Genomic DNA, 19,589 nt, shown 5'->3' with positions numbered 1-19,589 from the left:
AGAAATCATAGGAAATAAGAATGGTTTTAAACTGTCAATTTATTTAATTTCATTTTTCTTTATATAATTTTGTCTAGCATGGAAGTTTGACGCATTACAAGTCACGTTTATTAGGGGATTTGTCCATGATTCATGTAGGTGACTTCTGAACTCCTGATTTTGCCCAGTCTTTTTGCCTAGCTTCAGCTGTATTGATGGTGGAACGTTTTCATTTGGAGTACAGATGATGGCAGTGAAGTGTCAGCCGCTGTCTCCTCCTCTGAGGGTTATGCTTTATCAGAACAATCTCCAGCAGCAGCTCATCCCTAAAGCTAATGAGACACGGGCGCCTAGCCATCACTGCCATCATCTGTACTCTAAATGACTGGGGAAAAGTAGGGGTCTGGGAGCCACTCTCAACTTTTACAGGAATGAACACATATATGCTAATAAAGTGGTTTGTAAAGGTTCATAACTTTCCATGGTGGACAATATTATTACATAATCTATAAGTCAGTGTTACTCTAAGTAAAAAGGACAGCCATACAGATGAGTGACTCTGTAATGTGGCAGCACGCTGAGCCAGAATACAGAATTTTGCAGCTGTTAAATTTGCTTGCACCGCAGAATAATTAGTCATTGTTAGTCCCTTGGGCTCATACAGGCTATATTTTTATCTATGGCATTTGCATTTGACATCCAGTTGCATTTTTTTTAGAATAAGGTCACAGCTTAGTGTTCATATTACATCTATATAAGTAGTAATCATTGGGACTGGTAAGAAGACAGAAAATGTCCGTCCACTTCAATGGGGCTAAACCCAGACCTTCTCCTTCAGTTCTGTGAAGCAAGAACCAGCACGGTGGCTCAGTGGTTAAGCACTGCAGCGCTGGGGTCCTGGGTTCAAATCCCACCAAGCACATAATCTGCAAGGAGTTTATATGTTCTCCCCGTGTTTGTGCGGATCTGTTCCGGGTTCTCCGGTTTCCTCCCACACTCCAAAGATATAGTGATAGGGAATTTAGCTTGTGAGCCCCATCGGGGACAGCGATGATAATGTCTGTAAAGTGCTGTGGATTATGATGGCACTATATAAGAGAATAAAATAAATACTTTTGGCAAAATAGGGAAGGGGACATGGAGATGAAAAGGAGACCGTTTTTAAAATTAAACCACTGGAATGTGCCTGAAAAAAAGGAAATGTATGAGGTGCCCATTCACATTTGATCTGGTGACTCCAATTATGGCAGTTGTGGGTGCAGTACAGATGTGTTCAATCAACCCATACATTTGGGTACTAAAGGTTATTGACCAACCATAGTTGCATGGAAACTACTCTAAACACATATAATACTCACAGTAACTTGTCCAATATATGCTGAAAAAGGAATTCTTTTGGAATATATCTGCCCCCAAAGAAACGTCTAGTTACTGTATAGTGTAAATTAGTACATTGTGATACACTCCGATAAAATGTGGTGTGAACCCAAATTTGGGAATAATTCAAATTATAATATGACTTCTAGAAATATATTTAAAAGTGACAGCCTTTACTGATATCCAGTGTACCAAGACGTGTGTATAAGGCCACGTTCACACGTCCAGTATTTGGTCAGTATTTCACCTCAGTGGGTGATAAATACAGAAGTGGTGACGTGTTTCTATTATACTTTTCCTCTGATTGTTCCTCTCCTGGTTTTGGCTTTCAAATACTGAGGTAAAATACTGACCAAATACTGAAAGTGTGAATGTGGCGTAACAGCGATCCTACATCCCTCCGCAACAGTGCCCCAAGAAAATGAATCCTGCTCAGATAATCCCTACGGCCACAGCCTGAGCAGGCCAGCAGCTTCTTATATACAGTATGTCTGTAATATACAGGAGGAGGTCAGTAATATGCGGCCCCTCGCCATGCCTGACCTGCATCGTGCCCCATAAATCTCCTGTACAGACGCGGATTGTCAGGACATGATGGATGCCGCAGCGTGCACACCTCTCCAGCTCATTATCATATGGTAATATTTTATCTGGTCTATGAAGAGATCGATACGTCCTCCTCAGCAGGGCCGGCGTCTCGTTCTTCTTTTGATCTCTCGTCTTGTATATGGCCACAGCGGCTTATTATACATACATTGTCTATCAATCAGCCCTTGTGCCTTATCTTATCTGGAAGGGATTATTTCATTAGTTTTGTATATGACATGAGCCTGTTCTGCTTTCTGGTCACCATGTATCTTCATCGGCTTTGAATTTTATCTCTTGGTTAGAGATTAATATCTGCCTTCTGTCTACTGTCCCATATACGTATTCAGCTCCGTCATATATCCAGCTGTCATCCATTTGTACCCAGTCGTTAGATCACAAATAGATGCGTGCTTTTGGTCTCCGGTTTGCGTCCCTTCATAATGGATCCGGTTTTACTATTGTATCTCTGAGAACCTCTGGGCAGGTGCACTGCTTGGAAAACACAACTTCACTGCCGAACATCCATTATGATCCATCTCCCAAAGACTTCAATGGTAAAAAACAATGGATCCAAGTGGGCAGACGGGTATTTGATCTAGCTAAAAAAAACAGATTGGGAGACATTTTGGGAAATTTCCATCCCCATTCAAATGAATTATTCCTGCAGCGGATCATTTTATTCATGTTTTTCTTATCCCAAAATGGAAATAACTATTGGACATGTGAACGTAGCCTTAGATTAAACGCCCAATATTGGCACGTTCTGTGGATGTTGGGGAGAGAAGGATCCAACCTGTAGAGCTTTCTTGGCTGATCCATTTGTTCTCCAGGTGATGAGCTGCTGTGGAGGAGTCTGCTGGTGGCTCTCATAGAGAAACCGGATCGCTCAGTCGAGAATATAACTGTAGATTTGGGGAGTGCACAGCGATCCAGTGTGTTTAAGGGCCTACCCGCTGGATCTACATATTAGCTCTCAGCCAGTTTCCTCTTTGGCGTAAAGCCATTTTGCCCAGTCCACCGTCCATGTCTAGCCTGCGTGTGTTTTGAATACCTTGTTTGGCAGCTTCTGTCCCCTGAGGCCCACACACACATCAGATTTTGGAGGAAATTCAGGACCCACCCATACGCAATAGTTGTAATTATAATAAAATAAATCAATTTATTTCCATTTTTCCATTAGTGTTAGGGTTGCGCTAAAGTTAGGATTGGGGCTAGGGTTAGGGTTGGGATTAGAGTTAGGGGTGTGTTGGGGTTAGGGGTGTGGTTAGGATTATGGTTAGAGTTGGGATTAGGGTTAGGGGTGTGTTGGGGTTAGGGTTGGAGTTAGAATTGGGGGTTTCCACTGTTTAGGCACATCAGGGGGTCTCCAAATGCGATATGGCGCCACCATTGATTTCAGCCAATTTTGCGTTCAAAAAGTCAAACGGTGCTTCCTTCCTTCTGAGCCCTGCCATGTGCCCAAGTACTGGTTTTCCCCACATATGGGGTATCAGCGTACTCAGGAGAAATTGCACAACAAATTTTGTGGTCCATTTTCTTCTGATACTCTTGGGAAAATTAAAAAAAATGGTTCCAAAGTAATTTTTATGTCAAAAAAAGTAAAATGTTCATTTTTTTCCTTCCACATTGCTTTAGTTCTTGTGAGTCACCAGAAGGGTTAATACACTTCTTGAATGTGGTTTTGTGCACATTGGGGGTTGCAGTTTTTAGAACTTTTGGGTATTTTCTGTTACATTGACTCCCAATCTCACTTCAAATGTGAGGTGGTCCCTAAAAAAAAATGGTTTTGTAAATTTTGTTGGAAAAATGAGAAATCGCTGGTCAACCTTTAACCCTTATAACTTCCAAACAACAACAAAAAAAAGTTTCCTAAATTGTGCTGATGTAAAGCTGACATGTGGGAAATGTTATTTATTAACTATTTTGTGTGACAACACTCTCTGATTTAAGGGTACAAAAATGAAAAGTTTGAAAATTGCTAAATTTTTAAATTTTTTGCCAAATCTCAGTTTGTTTTTTTTCATAAATAAACGCAAGTCATATCGAAGAAATTTTACCACTAACATGAAGTACAATATGTCACAAAAAAAGTGTCTCGGAGTCAGTGGGATACGTTGAAGCGTTCCAGAGCTATAATCTCAGAAAGTGACAGTGGTCAGAATTGTAAAAATTGGCTTAGTTATTAAGTACCAAACTGGCTCTGTCACTAAGGGGTTAATTAGCCATCCGTTTTTCTTTAATTTGAAAAAGATCTGCTTTTTTTTTTTTTTTGCTCATTGGATCACTTTCAAATGGGAATAGAACAGATTTGTGTCTGTACAACTTTTTCGTCAACTGTTTGCTGCTGGATCTGTTCTAACAGCTGATGACTGGACATGTGAACACAGCCTAAGGTCACATGTCCAGTAATAATCCGTTTGACACTGATCCAGCTGCAATCAGTTATCTTAGCAGTTATCTTTTTTTTTTTTTTTTAACATTGAAATCTAAAGAAAATGTTTTTCTTCCAATTGAAATGGATCTGTTTTTTGCTACTGAATGGATCATTATTTGACAGTTCACATGTCCAGCAGTCGTCGGTTTGAAACTGATCCAGTAAGCAAAAAACGGATGGTTATTTAATGGATCCATTTTCATAGATTTCAATTCATTGTTAAAAAGATGGATGCAATTGCAATCATTTTCTTTTAGAGCCAGTTTGTTTCTGCATAACTCTGCTATAATAACCGATTGCTGCTGGATCCATTTTAAATGTATGATGTGACCATTACCATGGGAGCAGATGCATGCACGTTACACGGCATGCTGCTGACTGCTGTGTGATTGGGTAACACATCGGTTCCAGTGGTGTCACGATGATACCCCAGTCCGCTTGCACAGCCTTATTATCATCTGTATGTAGATATGTGCTGTGATTGGATGCGTATTGGTGCTGCGGCGTCGGAGGAATGGCGCGGTAATGCCTTTGTCTGGCCGGGTTGGGAGGAAGCTTTTGATCTATTCAGTTCTGCCATTTGGTTTTCAGATGCACCAAGTTGTCAGACAGCTGGGATCTGTCTCAATGAGATGCTGTTTGCCAGCACTAGGAGCTTTATCAGATCCCATGAGTCCGCTATGCCAGAGAATACACAGCACAAGCCGTCAGCGCTTTCCCTGCCAGAGACGCCTGACCACAGCTCCCAGCACAGGGACAGCTAAAAACCCAGAAGTTTGTAAATTTCTGGTTGTCTCGTGCAGTAGCGTGTTTAAGATATTTATGTCGGGAGAAGTTTATTTTCACCTGTCTCTGATAACTGCAACCCAACTTTGGTTTATAGAGTACATATCATTTCTCCCAAATTAAGCATGCTCATACCTCTCTCATCGCTAACAAGAGGGTAAATTTGTTTTTAGTGCACATACCAGTCTAACATATCAAGAAACTGTACCAAATGTAATATTCTATAATTTACAATACATACATTTTTAATTGATTTCTGCCAGCACTATAGGTTCCGGATCTACCTCTCCCATCTCGTCCGCATGGTCCCTACCGTTGTGCAGTAGCTTTTCTGCACTGACGTGAAAGCCTGCCTTTCTATTATGCCTTTAGGCAGTTTGTCAGGCAGAAAGGAGCAGATGGACTCCGGCCAGCAACCTCTTCCCGGCAAGCTACACAATTGGGAGACACCTAGTGGCCGACACGTTCATTGATTTTTTTTTTTTTTTTTTTTTAACGAACACTTTGCAATTTTATCCATTTAGCATGATGAGACAACCCCCCCTCTAAAGGGAATCTGTCAACAAGTTTTTGCCATTTAATCTGAGAGCAGCATAATGTAGAGACAGAGACCCTGATTCCAGCTGTTTCTCATGTACTGGGTTGTTTAGTGTAGTTGTGATAAAATTACTGTTTTATCATAAGGAGAGTTTCACTAGAGGACTAGTACATGTGCTGACATGTAGTCCTCTATATTAAAGAGCTCTGTCTAACTCCGCCCCCACCACCGATAGGCAGCTTTCTGCCTATGCACAGCGTACACAGAAATCTGCCAATCGGTGCTGGGGGCGGAGTTATGCAGAGCTCATGAAGCAGGTTTATTAGTTCTCTAATGACATAATCACTGATTTGTCAGCAAGGAGATTATCAAAACCAAGCAAAGCAGCCCAGTAAGTGACACATCACTGGAATCAGGGTCTCTGCCTCTTCATTATGTTGCTCTCTGATTAGATGGCAGAAGCCATTGGAACTGCAAACAGTTTTCCCTAAAAATAGCCACTCTGTCATAGGATAAGGTGTGCTCCTACTTTTAGTAACACCTATGAGCCTATTCTCAGAGGGACCAGTGCCATAAAATGTGTATTTTATGAAATCCTTCTATTTGTTATTGAATACAAATGTTGGAAGAAGTTTTCTTGGGTTTCTACCTTGTTCGTTCTTGTGATGTTCCTCATCTAAAGTATGATTAAAGTGACAGCTGTTCTATTCTCTATTACATCCACAGTACTTGGACTTCTCTATCCTGACAGGCGAGCAGCGCAGTCTGGTGCCCCATTCTCCTCACCTAGTAAAGTGACAGCTGAGCGCACTGCGCAATCCCTGACAAAGGCGATGGTAGCACGCAGATGTCAGCTGTCCAGGAGGAATAACCTAGGAACGCACAGTGATGTGCTGCAGAATTGTGATATCATTGCGGAACACACGATATTGCCACATTACACACAATATTGCCATATTACATACGATATTGCCATATTACACACAATATTGCCATATTACACACGATAGTACCATATTACACTCGCTATTACCACATTACACATGATACTACCATATTACACACAATATTGCCATATTACACACGATACTACCATATTACACACGATATTACCACATTACTCACAATATTGCCATATTACACACAATAGTACCATATTACACATATTACCATATTACTCACAATATTACCACATTACACGCAATATTACCACATTACACGCAATATTGCCATATTACACATATTACCATATTACTCACAATATTGCCATATTACACACAATATTACCATATTACACGCTATGTTGCTTTATCACACGCGATATTATATTGCACGCAATATTACACAATATATTACACGCGATGTCGCTATATTACACGCGATACCGCTATATTACACGCGATACCGCTATATTACACGCGATACCACTATATTACACGCGATACCACTATATTACACACGCCAGAAGATTTTTCATATGCTCTTTATTAAATCTGTGTCTATCAATCCTGGGGGCTCAGAATTCTACCCCTGACTGTGGCATCAGGCTGAGGTGTTTGCTCAGAGTTATGGTAGCTGAATACCGCGCTGCTGATGGGAGAGACATTACAATTGCCTGTTACAAGCAGTAAATGAAATGGTTGGTGGTAACTAGCGCCAGCACGGGCCCGTACATCTGGTACCAATGCTTGTTTGGCCAATAACCGTCTCTTCCGCTTGACTTTCCCGAGTTCTCGTGCTCATTATGGGAATAGTGCAGTCAGCTGCTGCTAGACACCATCTCCCCTAGCATCATTTTTTTGGGGGGTGTTAGGAAGCCCCCTACAAAGTATTTGGTCAATTGGGCCGGTCGACCAACTCTAATCTACTGTGTATGGGGATAGGGTCTGTATGGAAGAAGAACACCAGAGGAAACCTCATCTCTGTAGTAATTAGTACAGGTTGTATTTCGGCAATTTAAAGGGGTGTTTTTTATCTGGGACATCGATGGCTGCGATTTCCACCCTTGGACCCACCTGTATTTCGAAATCTGGACCCCACATGCATTTGCAGGAATATAGAGATTGCCACATACAAATTAAAATAAAGCTGCAAAATATTAAGTGAAGGAAGGATCTCCTTCCTATTATATTTATGGATGCATTCAGGAGGATGAGTCAAAAATTATCTGCACTCTGGCTATAGAACTGGTTTTAAACACCTTTTAGGAAAGACATAGACATACGGTAATTTTTCCCATAATTATTATAATTTTTCTGCTTTCAATACACATTGTTCACAAGCTTTCATATTGCCTCAATAAAAATGATTTTCAGCTCGTCTGTTTTCACCTCTTCGTCCTTGTAGGGCTTCATTCGGACATAATTAGTGATAAGCGAGGATGCTCGTTGTTCAGGTTTTCCAGAGCACGCTCGGGTGTCTTCTGAGTGTTTGTAAGTGCTCGGAGATTTAGTTTTTGTCGCCGCAGCTTCATGATTTACTGTAGCTGGACAGCCTGAGTACATGTGGGGATTCCCTAACAAGCAGGCAATCCTCACATGTATTCAGGCTGTCTAGCAGCCGCAAATCATGCAGCTGAGGCAACAAGAACTAAATCTCCAAGCACTTACAAACACTCGAAGACCACCCAAGCATGCTCTGAAAAACCTGAGAAACGAGTATACTCATCAGTGGACATAATCTGTGGTCACTCATATACCCAATAGAATCTGTTCCTGTGCTCGCTCAATGTTGTCATCAGTCTTGGATGTGAACGGGTCCGGCTCCTTCTTCATGGCGGACACTTGTGCGCCATCCCTTGATCTTCTCTATCCAATCATACCCACTTCAGGTGAGGAGACTTTCTCCACACTGTGCATAAAGTCTCCGATAAATATCACCACAGACGCCCCCTCAGGCCACAAAAAAAACGAATCCCTGCACGCTGCTCGTCTGTCGTGCAAATCACAAGTGGTGCGGCCATTGTTTCTCTCACAACACCTGGACAGCAGTGACTGGGGAGATGGCGACCTCGTATGGAAAGCGCTGATGAGTGTGACCAAAGCAACAGGGATCTGGAGTGCGGATATTGTTGACTCAATTGTTGACTGAATTTACACAATTCCGTTCAGACTTTCCATATCTGTCACATTTTTGTAAATGCGACAACCATTTTCTAAAATGCTGCGCTTCAAGTTTGGGTCTAAAAATTTGGGACTTTTTTTGTCATCAATTTGTCAAAAAAGAAAATAGATGTCGTTCTTACTGAGAAGACATTTGTATTATTTGTGCTATTGCGCTGGATGTGTGAGGAGCGGTATGTATTAGCGAGCCAGCGTTTTGCATCGGACTGATCAATATCCATAGATCCACAGAGCCTGTCCTGCCCGCAGCCCTGTAGGTTGGGGAGTTAACCCTTGCGGGGCCGGCAGGCAGTGAGTTGACGTCTCCGCACAGGGGCAGTGTGGTAGCACTCGGTGCTCTGACAGAGGAGGCATTGTTGCTGAGGAGCTGGCAGCCTCATAAGGAAGCTCTGTGCTCTGCATGCAGATTCTCCGGTCACCAGCTTACTGCAAGCTTTACATTCCAGTGTGATGGTGGACTAGCTGCTGGGCTTTGTCAGGAGCCCTTCTGCCCCGGGGTCCAGCTCCGCTCCTGGCTGCGGTGAAACTTCCCATATACTGGTAAGTGTAAGGTTTTGTTCTCCTCCTGTCTATCCTGGTGCACAAGATTACTGCAGCTCTGTAGGAAAGGCAGCGGGCAAGCGTGCGCTCCAGTATGGCTAGTGAGCGCTCCCTACATACAAAGCCCTTATACTTGTGCCTGTTAACCCTTGGTTGTCTGCGAGTAGACTTTGAGTGCTCCAATTTTTATCACGACTGTAGATATATTGGTTTCACCAATCTCCAATATGTGGGAGATTGCTGCAACCAATATGTATTGCGGAGATCACCATGTGCTGACTCTTGATCTATGGCTGACAACGCCTCTCCATTTTTTTGTGGACATTTCGTTTGGGGCAACTATTTCTGCATTTCCAACATCAATGCATCAAGTCTAATGTTATAGGTTTCCGAAAGTGATCTACGGCCATGTACGACGATCCAGCCTATTGCCTGGGAACTAACGTTTTGCATGTGTTTGAGTAAAACTTCCCAATGTGCCAGGTATGGAAATGACCTTAGTTCTGTGGGGAGCAGTGATGTGGAGAGATGTTCTGCTCCTGCGATGCCCAGGTGTGACCTACATGGTGGATGTTCTCAGCAATGTATAGAAGCCACCTGAGGAATAGGTCAGATTGGAGGGGAGCTCGTACGTTAGAGTGGGCTGCACCAGGTGAATGCCAGCTCCTATACACTACTACTTCATGTCAATGCCATATAATAGGGTCCCAAGCACTGATCTGGGGGACCACCATGCAGATGAGGAGGCACTTCATGCTTACAACCATAAGGGCAGATTGTGCCATCTCCAGTAATACAGCTCCCTCATATCTGATCCCATATACAACGAGAGAAAAACAAGGTCAAGCTCCATTAGATGTGATATTGCTGTATGGGGCCAGCACGTGAAGTTTTAGGACTCTGTACTACTGTGTGCATGATGCCTAACACTCCCCTGTATGAGGCATGCCTCCCGTGATGTCTCCTGTCCATAAAGCAGCCTGCTGGACATTAGCAAACACCATCCCCAGCCCCTTATAGTCACCGTGCCCAGGATCGGACTGTATATATAAACGTATTGCTCAGAAATCTACCGTGTGTCGTCCATATTACTGCCATAGAATGCTGCTCATCACTTCCTACATATACACGCCTACAAAATGCTGAGTTTTTCCTTACACTGTTTCCAGTATGGCAAAAATGGCATATTGGGTATAAAGAAAACTATTCTAGGAAAATGTCTCACCAGGGCATATATAGTAAAATACTAGTGCAGATAACAATTGCCCCTCCACCACCTGCACGCCCCGGCTTTGGGAAGTTTACGGGTTTGTGAAATTACGGATATCAGTGCGAGTTCCACTATAGGCTGTACATGGCTATTTAATTTCTAATCTTGGATTTATTTTGTCGGAACTCAAAGTCAGACATCAGACAATCTATTGAAATTACCGCGTCGGAATCGTGAAATGTGCAATAAAGCTACTATCTGATACCACCACATTGTGGAACGTCTACCTTCCCAGCAGCAGCAGTGCGGCCAACCATCTCCTGTTACTCCTCGCAGAAAAGTAGCCGCTGATGTAATTCGCACACGTGTCAGGACGTATGATAAAGTAATTATTACGGGGGCAGACATTTCTAGACAACTTGTTACTTATCCCACGGCAGAACGATCTCCCCATCCCTCTTACTGGGAACAATCTGGGTTCAACAGATGGAGACAGAAGCTCACCATAGCCATTGTAGTGAATCAAATCGTCCCAATAGATGGACATTTTTTCCCCAGAAGTCAGAATTAGTATTGGACTTGTTACAAACTTTTCTCGGCTGTCGCTGATTGAATTCTTCAGCTCCCCCTTTGCTGTATAGCCGGCTCATCTGATCGCTCAGGCGTTCTCAGTAGGGATAGAAGAAAAACTGTATATGCACAAAAAGTTTGGGTTTTTTTTCCCAGATGGGGGAAACCATTTTAGGAAACACCAGTGTTTTTTTTTTTTCCTACGTCACCTTCATTTTTTTTTTGTGCGTGTATTTCCTGAAGCTGTTGGTAATTTTTTTTGTCGGCTTCCCTGGAGTTATTCGTTTTTTTTTGCGAGGAATAAGGTGCTTTGGCGTGCTCAAATAATATGTCCGAGTCCCCACCTGCATGTCTCGCTGCTGTTCGACAGCCACAACACATGCGTGGATTGCCTAACAAACAGGTGATCCCTGCTCTTGAACAGCTGGTTCCTATGAATGATCTCCTGAACTCTGGGTCTTCCCATTATACCTACAACATAAGATGAGGCTTTTCGTCGGCCATTTGTGCTTCCAGTGATAGATTGCTGTTTTCTCTGTAGCACATGGTGTTCTCTTGAACCTTTGTTCATGTGACACCTTTTGCTATGCAGCTTGCTGACTTCCCACCAGATATCGGCAGCCCCCGGCCAGATGCCACGTCAAATGGTTCCCTGCTATCAAATGCTTTCCAGGAGTAAAGTAAAATTATATGTGAATCTCGCCCAAATTTAGTATTATCTGGTACATATACTGTATATTCCTACACAATATTATTATTATTATTATTATTATGTGTGTACAGTCATGGCCGAAATTGTTGGCACCCTTGAAATTATTCCAGAAAATGAAGTATTTCTCTCACAAAATTATTGCAATTACACATGTTTTGTTACGCACAGGTTTATTTCCTTTGCGTGTATTGAAACAACACAAAAATAAAAAAAAAGGGAAAAAAGGCAATTGGGACATAATTTCACACAAAATCTGACAAATGGGTTAAATTGTTGGCACCCTCAACTTAATATTTGGATCCACACCCTTTGGAATAAATATCTGCAATCAATCACTTCCTAAAACCCGTCAACAAGCTTCTTACACCCCTCAACTGGAATTTTGGACCGCTCTTCTTTTCCAAACTGCTCCAGGTCCATCATATTTGGAGGGCGCCTGCTCCCAACAACAAGTTTAAGATCCCTCCACAGGTGTTCAATGGGATTTAGATCCAGACTCCTTGCTGGCAACTTCAGAACTCTCCAGCGCTTTGTTTCCATATATCCTACATTGCCACCCAAAATCCTTTGGTAATCTTCAGATTGCACACTTAAAGCACCCAGTGTCAGAGGCAGCAAAACAACCCCAAAACATCTTTGAACCTTCACCATACTTGACTGTAGGTACTGTGTTCTTTTCTTTGTAGGCATCATTCCATTTTCAGCAAACAGTGAAATGATGTGCTTTACTAAAAAGCTCAATCTTGGTCTTATCTATCCACTAGTGATGAGCGAGTATGCTCATTACTCGAGATTTCTGAGCATGCTCGTGTGATCTCCATTTATTTTGGGCATGCTCGAAGATTGATTGTGTCGCCCCAGCTGCATGATTTGCGGCTGCTAGATAGCCTGAATACATGTGGTGATTGCCTATTTGTTAGGGAATCCCCATATGTGTTTACATATGTGTTCAGGCTGTAAACTTCTTGATTACGGTATGTTGTGCACCGTAGACAAAGGAACATCAACATCTCTGGAGATGGACTTGTGACCTTGAGATTGTTGATATCAGTGTGGTTAATACAAAGGACTTGCACCCAACATTTTCCTTCCAAAGACCATACTAAGGACCAGGGAGCCCTCGCAATTCCAGCAGCTAAATAGGAAAGGATTCTTTACTCTTAGAACAGTCAGAATATGGAAAGAGATAGTAATGGCAGACAATATAACAGCTTTTAGAAAAGGGTTGGATGATTTTCTCAGTACAAATAATATTGTGGGATATAGTTCAATTAGTTAAATTAGTGACAAAATGTATAATTGGTGGAGAAAGGTTGATTCAACTTGATGGAACTAGGTCTTTTTTCAACCTATGTAACTCCTTTTGGTTCCCAAATGCTCAGACCGATTTCTCTTCTGTTCTTTGTGTTCTCCATGCTTAGTGTGGTGCACAAAGACACACATTGCAAAGTCAACTTTTCCCCTTTTTATCTGGTTTCAAGTGTGATTTTCATATTACTCATACATGTTACTTGCTACAGGAGAGTTTGAACAAGCATCATATGCTTGAAACAAAGTAGTTTACCCACAATTTTGGGAAAGTGCTAACAATTTTGTCCTCCCAATTTTAAGGTTTTGTGTGAAGTGATGTCCATTTGACTTTACTGGGTTTTTTTTGTGTGTTGTTCCATTACACATAAAGGAAATAAACATGTGTATATCATGTGTAATTGCAATTATTTTCCGAGATAAATACTTTTCTGGAACAGTCTCAAGGGTGCCAAAACTTTCGGCCATGACTGTATATAATACGTGAGTATATGTTTGTGTATATATGTATATGTATGTGTATTTTTTTTTGTATAATATGTGTATGTATATATGAGTATATGTGATATGTATATTATGTATATGTGGATACAGCTCTGGGAGAAATTAAGAGACCACTGCAAAATTTTCAGTTTGTCTGATTTTTCTTTTTATAGGTATATTTTTGAGTATAAAATGTAAATTGTTGTTTTATTCTATAAACTACTGATAACATGTCTCCGAAGTTCCAAGAAATACATTTTGTATTTATTTTCTGAAAATGGGAAATGGTCAAAAAAAAAAAAAAAAATGCATTGCTTTCAGACCTCAAATAATGCAAAGAAAACAAGTTCATAATCATTTAGAAACAACAGTACTAATGTTTTACCTCAGGAAGAGTTAAGAAATCAATATACAAGGTTATACTGGAAAACTGTTGATTCCTTCTCCTCAGGCAATGTTCCCCAACCCTGAGGACTGGTTTTTCCAGCAGGACAATGCGCCATGCCACACAGCTAGGTCAATCAAGGTGTGGATGAAGGACCACCACATCAAATTCCTGTCATGGCCAGCCCAATCTCCAGACCTGAACCCCATTGAAAACCTCTGGAATGTAATCAAGAGGATGATGGATAGTCACAAGCCATCAAACAAAGAAGAACTGCTTACATTTTTGTACCAGGAGTGGCATAAGATCACACTAAAGCAGTGTGAAAGACTGGAGGAAAGCATGCCAAGACGCATGAAAGCTGTGATTAAAAATCATGGTTATTCCACAAAATATTGATTTCTGATCTCTTCCTGAGTTAAAACATTAGTATTGTTGTTTCTAAATGATTATGAACTTGTTTTCTTTGCATTATTTGAGGTCTGCGAGCAATGCATTTTTTGCTATTTTGACCATTTTCTCATTTTCAGGAAATAAATACAAAATTTATTGCTTGGAACTTCAGAGGCATGTTGTCAGTAGTTTATAGAATGAAAGAACAATTAACATTTTACTCAATAATATACCCATAAAGAGAAAAATCAGACAAACTGAGAATTTTGCAGTGGTCTCTTAATTTTTGCCAGAGCTGTATATATATTGCGCATTTGGCCATGGGGAGGTCTAAGGGACTCTTTAATGGAACCCTATGGACACACTATCAAACATATACACAAAACTTGGCAGAGAAACAAACAAACAAAAGCGTAGTGTGATCAGGGCACTTTGAGGTGACTACCTGGAATTATTGTGCCCTCCCCCTTCGCTGACTCAGTTGCTTGGATTGTATTATTTCAGATCTGGAGAACTTCACAAATGTTATGTGGATTTTAGAAGGCACGTTTTTTCTGTGAAGAGATGAGATTCTTCACATTTTTTCTCTGGAGACATTCCTGGGCTACTTGTAGATCCTGTTGCATGGTATACGGGGTATATGTGTGAGTGTCAGGTGCTGAGGACTTGGCCCGCGTCCTTCATCAGGCTGTGAATATTCATGATGGTAGTCGGCCTCTGCTCTATTCTTGAGGTTTCCATCCCTCTGAGCTGCTGGATATAACCACTTCCCGGATCTTTATAGGGAACAGGCGTGTATCTTCGCTCTGCCCCCGTCTTCTGTGACCTCGTATAATGCTTATATTTGTTACAGACAACATTTAGGAGGCGCTGTATGGTAATAGTCACGTGGCCTGCTCTCTGCGTTTTGGCGCATGTTCTCTGTAGCCGGTTACAGTGCCATTTCCATGTCCATTACTGATGATCGGACTCCTCGCCTTGAATTCTTCCGGGAGAATTTCTTAAAGGATCTTCCAAAGGCCAGTGTAAAGCCCTTGAAGGAATTGTTTGCCTGTGGGTTATCTAGTCTTGCATGTATCCTCTTGGAAGTTGACAACATCTTCTTTGTCTCTAAGGCTATGTTCACACATTACGGTTTTGCTGTTTTTTTGGGGGTTTTTTTTATACAAATTTTAAGCTACATTTACAGTATCATCAAAAGCTATGAGATGTCAGAGATCTCGTGCACACACATTGTTTATTTTTCCCAACTGATTTGGAAAACCTCTGTGTTTTTGTAAACTGCAGTATGTCACTTATTTCAGCAAAAAATGCAGGTATCAGATTTTGCTGCGTTTTTTGTGCAACAACCTTAAAGGGAACATGTCACCCCCCTGGCATTTTTAACTAAAAGAGCCACCTTGTACAGCACTAATGCTACATTCTGTGAAGGTGGCTCTTCTTTGGGGGGTCCCTTCCAACGCTGCAATATCACTTTTTATAATTTGCCCGTCATACCTTTAGTCTGTCCGGGGGGCACGTCTTTTCCCCCTGGAAACAAACGCCTCCCAGCCATCACTCAGCCCCTCCGGGCGCCGCCTCCTCTGCCTTCATTAACGTCCCTGGCTCCTGCGCTGTAAGTTCCTTTTTCGGGCATGCGCAGTTCGCGTTGCCCTTCGACTCACATCACATGATGGGAACTTACAGCGCAGGCGCCGGGGACGTTAATGAAGGCAGAGACAGCGGCATTTGGTATGGCAGGCTAATTATAAAAAGTGATATTGCAGCGTTGGAAGGGACCCCCCCAAAAAAAGAGCCACCTTGACAGAATGCAGCATTAGTGCTGCATAAGGTGGCTCTTTTAGTTAAAAACGCCAGGGGGGTGACATGTTCCCTTTATGGAAGTTGCATCATGGTTTTTGGGGACAGTAAACTTTGTCAGCGTGCACAACAAAAACACAGTAAATACGCAGCAAAACCTGCTGTTGTAGGCAGCTTCTTTACTGCTAAGAGAGCAGGTTTTTCCTGCAGAAGAAAAAAAACGCGCCTTGTACACCTTGTGGTGGGATGGCTTTTATGATTTTTGTTATGAAAATAGCATTAACAAGTATCCTATGTTATCTACATGTAATATTTACTGGCTGTAGGGTATATGGTCATTTTGGGTGTCTTTTTTCTTTGTTTTTCTTTCTTGGGTTTTTGTCTATGAAATGGCCACAGTGTGAATGTGCGCTTACACTATCAGCTTATAGACTGGCTCTTTTTTTTTTTTTTTTTTTGCAGCAGTATTATTTATCAGATTGCTAAGGTTCAAAACCAGAATCCACATCAATTACAACATCCCCTGTGATCCTACTGGTGGCTGCACCCCCGACCTGTCACGGCTAACAACTATCTCTTGTGAATCCCCCATACACGTGTGGGCTCAGCAAGTGTGCATGTGTCTTCAATGGGGACAGGTAAGAAGCCGCTGCTGCTGCGGCACACCTTTTGTGAGATCAGAGTCAGGTGGATTGTAAAAGAACTCTCCACCACCTCCTGCTCTATTATTCTGGATATTGCAGGGTATGTTGAGTGCCCCAAAACTTCTTTTCTTTGAGTTCTTTGGTTTTCCCATGTTATGTGGTGCCCGAGCTGCTTTTTCCTAAATTTCTTCAGCCTTTTATCCAATGGGAATTTCTATTTGTAGACATCCTTTAGTCTGGAAATAAATGAGATGTGAATCTGTGCCACTACGTGTATCACCTGTATGCATCAAATATCCGTAACCCCGGGCATCACAGCCATTTTTGGCCTTTTTAATCAACTTTTTGTTTCTCCATTCTTTTTATTTATTGTGTTCCAGGAGCCATAACTTTATTGTTTTCGGTGACCTAATCCTACGCAGGCCTGTTTTCTTTGGGTTGAGTTGTTTGCCAGTGGCATTATTTTGGGGTAGATCAACTTTTTTTTTTTTTTTTTTTTTTAAGGAACTTAAATAAAACAGCAATTCTGCCATCTAAATTTTGCACTATTAACTATGCTGCACAAATAAAGAGTTAATTTTATTCTGTGGGTCAGTGTTATACAACTGCTTGCCAATGCCGGAATTGGAGATCTCCAAGCCTTGTAGTCTAACCCCTCAGATGTCACAACCACATTGTACAAGTGACCAGCCAAAATAGGGGGACTCCTTTGTCACCCGCAAAAAGATCATGGGTCATTGATGGGTTTTCATGGCAGGCAGGGAGGGATCTAACAAATGCCTCACTTCTTCCATGTTGGGGTCCCCATACACAGTAGATTGCTATTGGCCCAGGAATGGTTCAGCTGATCCTTCCTCCAGCCGCTATCTCTTCTACGAGAGAGCCGCTGCCGGATTCTTTTGGGGGCAGATTGTGTCGCCAAGAACAAAAGGATCGACAGTCCAAGGTCGTACATCCCAGATCCTCATTTCCCCTGATAACATTTGTTGGGGCAGAACCGAGGCCTCCATACACATTAGACTTTGGGCTGGTCCTGCTCATATCAGCGCCGACCAATGTTAATCTAATGTGTACGGGGCCTTCAGAGCGCCTACAAATTGTTCTATAAAAAGTCTTAGTACGCTGTGTTACCCAAAAAATAAAAGTTACGGCTTTTGGAAAAAAAAATAGCCCGGTCCTTGGGGGCCAAAATGCAGTTGATTGCTAATTCTCTGGTGCCACCCGCACGGCCCGAGAGGAGCTATAATTGCATTATTTGTGTCGGTATGCAGGAGCTACGCTCGCTCGGCACTATCAGTTAATAAAATATGAGTATCTTAGCACCTTTCCTGCCGGCGTCCTATCTCATCACTTCAGAGCTGGCTGATCACCGCAGTTATATGTATGAACGCTTCTCTGATCCCCCGCTGACGGCTTCAACTCATCAGGAAACCGCTTTATCTAGGATAATGGCAGGCACTGACGGTAAATGAGCGGTGGAAATCCTTAGCCGGCTTTTTTTTGTCTTCTCTACGTTCTGTCTAGAAAATGTTTTGCTATGACCTTTCATGAGCTTGTCCATAAGCTTGCAATCTAGTCTCGTATGGTGATCGGTGGCGGGCCTGACTGTTCTGCCAGCGTTCATTGTAATGGAGCAGAAGCCTGGCTCGTGGAATTACACGGACACCGTGTAGGACTTCACTATGGGAATAAGTTCCCTAAAGAGCGTTCGTATCATCTCCAGTAACCACACAGTGCTGAGCGCCCGCCGAGTGTAAAGTATGAGTTTATGGCGGCTGGCAAAGACTGAACGGCAGATAAGAGAATACATGAGAATCTGGAAGAGGAGATGACGGCTGCTCGTCTGACATTGTTGCTTTATTAAGTGTTTTAATTCCCAGTGAAATGCAAAGGTTGGAACTCATTGTCTGAGAACTCTGTATTGTATCCTTCCCATGTTATCCCTCCTGGCATTGCAGGAATAGACGGAGAACGGGCTGTCACCACTTGTCCATAGCGTCTATACGGTGTGCCACGATCAGCGCTGGATATGTCTCTTATACACTTCCCAGAGGAATAACTGAGGAAATGTGCATTATTATTATTGTTATGCTTTGCTTATATAGCGCTATCTTATTCCACAGCACTTTACAGACATTATCATCACTGTCCCCATTGGGGCTCACAATCTAGATTCCCTATCAGTATATCTTTGGAGTGTGGCAGAAAACCAGAGAACCCGGAGGAAAGCCACACAAACATGGTGAGAACATACATACTCCTTGCAGATGTTGTCGTTGGTGGGATTTGTACCCAGGACCCCAAAGTTGCAAAGCAACAGTGCTAACCACTCAGCCACTGTACAGTGCTAACCGCTGAGCCACCGTACAGTGCTAACCGCTGAGCCACCGTACAGTACTAACCGCAGAGCCACCGTACACTGCTAACCGCAGAGCCACCGTACAGTGCTAACCGCAGCGCCACCGTACAGTGCTAACCGCAGCGCCACCGTACAGTGCTAACCGCTGAGCCACCGTACAGTGCTAACCGCTGAGCCACCGTACAGTACTAACCGCAGAGCCACCGTACAGTACTAACCGCAGAGCCACTGTACAGTACTAACCACTGAGCCACCGTACAGTGCTAACCGCTGAGCCACCGTACAGTACTAACCGCAGAGCCACCGTACAGTGCTAACCGCTGAGCCACAGTACAGTGCTAACCGCTGAGCCACCGTACAG

General features: G+C 42.5%; 1 protein-coding gene across 4 annotated transcripts in view; it reads left to right on the top strand.

Moving 5' to 3' along the window:
- Window positions 1–19,589, top strand: part of PAG1 (phosphoprotein membrane anchor with glycosphingolipid microdomains 1) — a 220,462-nt gene that overhangs the window by 152,814 nt on the left and 48,059 nt on the right. The window contains exons 1-2 of one of the 4 annotated variants that reach the window (XM_077270726.1): window positions 9,197–9,364; window positions 16,691–16,863. The exons of 1 other annotated variant lie outside the window; for it this stretch is intronic. The gene's annotated coding sequence lies outside the window, so the exon portion shown is untranslated. Of the gene's footprint in view, window positions 1–9,167; window positions 9,365–16,690; window positions 16,864–19,589 lie in introns of those variants that run through there. 2 more of the 4 variants (XM_077270724.1, XM_077270725.1) reach the window with 2 other exon arrangements.

The sequence above is a fragment of the Ranitomeya variabilis genome, chromosome 6 (assembly GCF_051348905.1).
Source record: "Ranitomeya variabilis isolate aRanVar5 chromosome 6, aRanVar5.hap1, whole genome shotgun sequence".
In the NCBI taxonomy this organism is placed as follows: Eukaryota; Metazoa; Chordata; class Amphibia; order Anura; family Dendrobatidae; genus Ranitomeya; species Ranitomeya variabilis.
The sequence above is the reverse complement of the archived record's forward strand: the minus strand, read 5'-3'. Positions and strand labels throughout refer to the sequence as shown.